Here is a 5,771-nt window from a genome sequence, read left to right as displayed (position 1 = left end):
CGGTTTTTAATTTTAGCACAAAAGGCAAATAATGTGCAGTTTATATTTTAGACACGATAAAGTGAGCTCCAATAATTTAATATTAATCAACCCATATCACTAAAAAGACTTTATTATCATATTATGTATGATAAAATAAACACTTTTAGATTAACACGTAAGATGTATGGAATTTCGGCAACATTTTCACTTTCACAATAATCCTCTGCTATTGCAGAAGAATTGTTGAAGAATAGGAAATTAATTCACACTTGCACTATTTATATAAGAGCATTTTATATTATTATTTATCTCGTCGAATATTAAAAATCAATTGCGTTTGGTAGGTCAGGACCCGCAGGAATTTTTACGACTCCGCTACGCTGCGTAATAAAAGCAATTTTACACCTTGAAATATGAAGATATGAAAACCTATTTTATGACAAATGAAACCCTTATTCAACAGAAATCGAAAGAATTGCCAACAAGATACAAGCCCAGCAAACACAAAAACGTTTTAAAAAGTTATATTTTGGGTTTTGGTTTAGGTATAAACGTTTTAATAACATTAAATGTCGGGTTATATAAAGGTCATAAAAATGTTTTAAAACGTTTGTATGAATACACACTGCGACAATATTCGAAAAATGTTTTCAAAACGTTATTGTAAACTTTTTTTGCAAACATTTTTTGCTAAATATTTTGTCAACACAAAAATGACATTATGTTAAAATATTTACAGTGGTTTATCAAAAATGTTTTTTAATGTTATACCCTTTATATACCCACTTTATATAACCCGACATTTAAACATTTTCTGACAACTTTTTATAACCTTTTGCGAATGATGTTGAAAACTTTTTGTATTTGCTGGGAGATCATTTATTTCCATAATTCACACAAATCACAAATATAAACAACTAGAGTAATTCCGATGCATTATTAAATAAATCCATCAGGTTTAAAACCATCACTGGGACAGACAAGATATAAATGATATGTAAAAAAGGAACATTCAACAATTAGGAATTCCAACATTATCTATTATAACACATGACACTTGATCACAAACTTTATTAATAGAGTCATTTGCAGGTGTGCCTAATTGATAGCTATTCTTAATTATAAAACGAATCGATTTCGAAATCTTAAAAGCTAGAAAATAATAATAGAAAAATATTCATGTGAAGTTCAAAAGGGTAATTAGCAGTATAACTAACTATTCTAAATCGATCAATACGTATAGAACCGTATATCATATAAAACCATGAAAGAAGCAATTGCCATTTTATTTGCAAGTTTCATTTAGATCAAGCTGCACATAATCATATTTCATAATATTATTGTGATATAATTTGTTTAAATGACTTGAGTGATTGATTGATTGATTTTATTGATCGATTGATTGATTGAATGATTGATTTTGGTTAGTTTGGTAATGATTAATTTTTGTGAGAATATCCGTAAACAGACATTGTTGTCATATTTGCTCTGATAGAATATTCTGCTGTTGCCGGTGATGATGGTGGTGATGATGATAATAATGAAATGGCGATGATGAGGATGATAACGATGACGACGACGAAGACTCACATTGTAAACATGTACATAAAAGATAATAATGTGATGCAATGCTATTAAATGAGACGGCGTTCAGCAAATGGACATTTTGAGATAACCAAAATATACATAATGAGTGTAGGAGATCCTTTTATAGGTGAAATCATACAAGACTTTCCTTGATATCTCCTCTTATAATTATTTTTTATTGTATTCGGTAGGAAGGTATATAGACAAGCGCGAAGTGCTGAGAAATTTGGCCACGACAGGTGGAAAAGAGCAACCCATTGACACACTTGAGCAATTGCCATTTTATTTGCAAGTTTCATTCAGATCAAGCTGCACATAATCATATTTCATAATATTATTGTGATATAGTTTGTTTAAATGACTTGAGTGATTGATTGATTGATTTTATTGATCGATTGATTGATTGAATGATTGATTTTGGTTAGTTTGGTAATGATTAATTTTTGTTAGAATATCCGTAAACAGACATTGTTGTCATATTTGCTCTGATAGAATATTCTGCTGTTGCCGGTGATGATGGTGGTGATGATGATAATAATGAAATGGCGATGATGAGGATGATAACGATGACGACGACGAAGACGAAGACGAGGATGATGATAATGATCATATAACTTGATAAATATGCAAATTGTCAGCAGTTTTTACATTTCGCCAGATGTTAATGCCTAGATATGATTTGATAAAACAAAACAAAAAAGCATGGAGGAGGAAATGAAATAGAAAGCATTACAGTTAAAATATATTTCATTGGTATCTCAAATAATCAGTAAAGGCGAAACTGCTCCGATTATTGTTATTCGTTGTGATAACCATCAAAATGAAATTGCAAATGTTATATCAGCACTCACAGGAAAGCTCAAGAGTAAGCTAAATAATACAGTGAATGGCCGCAGGTGTAAAATAATGTTTTTAGGCAGGGAATAATCTAATGAAAATAATATAGGAAAAAGTACAGGAAGACCGTAATGTGAATATATATGTAATATCAATGCAAGACGTCAATTGATGTAGATCAGAATTACCAGTAATACATCAGAATTACCTGCAGTAATACAATAAACTGTAAAAAACATTTCCAAATTATAGTGAAGAAAATTAAATTTTTTTAAGGGAGATTTTCACAGTAAGGTTGCGATTTAAAAAAAGATAAAAACAACAACAAACAAACAACAACAATAAAAAACAACGAATGAAATATCATAAGAAAGATTCGCAAATTAGGAAATTAGGCGTAATGACCAGGTGTGAACAAATGGAGCTTACTGCTAATAATAAACTCGAGCGAGCTAATTCTGGTTGCAATGGTTATACTTATGTATAGGCTGAAAATATCATATTAACGGAGAAAAAAACCCATAATGAGCAACAACATAACAATGGACATTCTGAATGTGTGTAGGTGGTAAGCGTGACACATGGAATATTTCCCTTATTGTTGTTTTTCCAACTGTTCAAATATTAAGCGGACGTCAAAATCTACACTTTCCCCCGGTCTTCACGAACCCTTTCTATGCCCCTGCAAAAAAATTAATTCAATTTAATTTGTCGTTATCTGAAATATTTTATCAAGAAGAGAAACGCTTCGAGTATAATTATTTGTTATGAGAAATACCAGAAGTTAATTACGGATACCTCGGGAGGAATACTCACATTGTAAACATGTACATAAAAGATAATAATGTGATGCAATGCTATTAAATGAGACGGCGTTCATCAGCAAATGGAAATTTTGAGATAACCAAAGTATACATAATGAGTGTAGGAGATCCTTTTATAGGTAAAATCATACAAACTTTCCTTGATATTTCCTCTTATAATTATTTTTTTTATTGTATTCGGTAGGAAGGTAGACAAGCGCGAAGTGCTTGAGAAATTTGGCCACGACAGGTGGAAAAGACCAACCCATTGACACACTTGATCATTCCCATCAGGAGTGGAATCACGATGTTGATACGAAATAGTAATACATACAGGAAACTCGATTCATCAAACCCTGTTTCAAATTCTGAAAAGTTCAACCAAAGTTCTCAAATACAATAACAACACAACCACCATTGGAATATATTTTAGTTATTTTACATAATTTCGAGCAAAAAGTAAATTCGCGAGTAATGAAGTGCTTCTCACTGTCACATCAAAGACACCGCATATCAAAATGGAAATGGCAACAAAGAAGGTGATAGATCTTTAAAATGACAAACAATACCAAGCTTGTGAGAAAATTCTGCATTCCCTCCATTCAGCTTAAAAGATTTCACAAAAGCCTCCTTTTTCATGACAATGTTTGTCATGCACTAAAAGATCGTGCTTCGTTACTGATAAATTATTCAGACATAACGTAATAGAAAATAAACCTGACGTGATTTAAACAGACAATCACCTTCACATGCTAACTATTACATAGACATGTTCAATGTAATTAATATTATAACCAATATGTTTTCATACGTTTGCAGTGAACAATGACCACTTTTTAGGTATTTGTCATAACGAGAAAACTTACGAAAATCATTACATTTCAGAATCTGTTCGTAGAGAATTTCTTCCATTGCTAATTAGCAGCGGATACCTGTTTTTTAAGCAGACCAATTGTAAAACTACCTTCAAAGTTAATATACAGTATTTGTCATGTTATTTACATGTGGATACTCCAGTTTACTTTGGGAGTAGTTCAATATAGAAGTGTACTTCCCACGCCAAAACGCTGTATATAATATGTTCCCAATACATATTGTAGCACATAACTTGGTAGCACTAGCACAGATGTGGTAAGAATGAAACAGTATCTGTGTTTGCCTCCTGCAATATGAGTCTGCAGGTGGTTACTGGTTTTTTGAGATACTGTAAATGCTTAAAACTACATCTCATATCTGAGATTAAGATTTCGATATTTATTTTCCTGTGTGCTATTTCTTCTTTTATTACAACGTTTCTTATTTGTTAGTTACGCGATTTATCCATGTGAGTGACCAATTAAAATACAGCTTCTAAATAGTTGGGGATATAGGTGTCATATGGGTTATAAAGCAACTAAGATCAAATGATGGCCCAACAATTAGGTTAAACCGTTTGGTAGTCTATTTCAGCTTTCCGCAAGTCGAATGCACACCTGGGGGTTGAAATAAAGTCATTAGAATGCTTCATATTCGTGTTTATTATGTACATTTGGAATTCTGTAATACAACTGATAAATATTATTGAACTTATATATATTCTAGTTGTTGTACTTTATTACCTAAATGATTGATGCACCAACGGTTCACACATTCTGTATTATACTTCTCTTAACATCCACTTGCATTATGAACAATTTGAAAGGGGACTTCAACCGAGGGATGACGTATATTTTTAAATATTGTATAGGTATTATATGTGATGTGATCAAGCAAAATAAGTCGGAAGTTGGATTGATTTTCAGATATAACCAAACAAAGACAATAATTTCTTTTGTTGCATATTGTTTTGGAAACACTTCAACTGCTCATATATTTGGAACTAAATGTTCAATTTCAATGGGGTTTCCTGCAAAATGTAGCTTTGCAGATGGATCACACATGCATGTCAAAATCTGAAAATTGAATATCCCAATTTCAGACTGATTTTGCATGATCACAATAACATAATATCGATAGCGATTTCAATATTATTATATTGAATGTGAAAACTATGTTCACTTACTCAGTCGTAGTAAAAGATCTAACTTCTGTAAACTTCGTATAAGTGCCCACAATATCATGATTGAAACGGGTCGCCATTCTACACCTCGTATTCCACCTGAAAATAGGATTTGTACTAAATGTGATCTTGATGAACCCAAGGATGAATATCATTTTATTATGAAATGTAAAGCCTATGATACTATTCGTTACTTGCATGGTTCGCCATTATGCACTATATGGGAGAGCCTCGAACTGGCAGCATACATGAAAGGAAGAATTACGTAACCTTACACAGAATGTTATATGACCGGTTCAATTTCCATTCATGTATGCTGCCAGTTCGAGGCTCTCCCCGCACATAGTGCATAATGGCGGAACCGTGCAAGTGGCGAATTAGACAGGGTTTTCTGTCTGATATTAAGTCTATTTTGAATACCACAAACTTAAATAACTATGATATTTTTATTGCTTATATGGGTGCTAAAGATAATGATATTTTACAAATTGTGTGTGCTTATATCAATGCAGCTTTTACTGTTC

This window comes from Amphiura filiformis, chromosome 12 (assembly GCF_039555335.1).
Source record: "Amphiura filiformis chromosome 12, Afil_fr2py, whole genome shotgun sequence".
NCBI lineage: Eukaryota > Metazoa > Echinodermata > Ophiuroidea > Amphilepidida > Amphiuridae > Amphiura > Amphiura filiformis.
The sequence above is the reverse complement of the archived record's forward strand: the minus strand, read 5'-3'. Positions refer to the sequence as shown.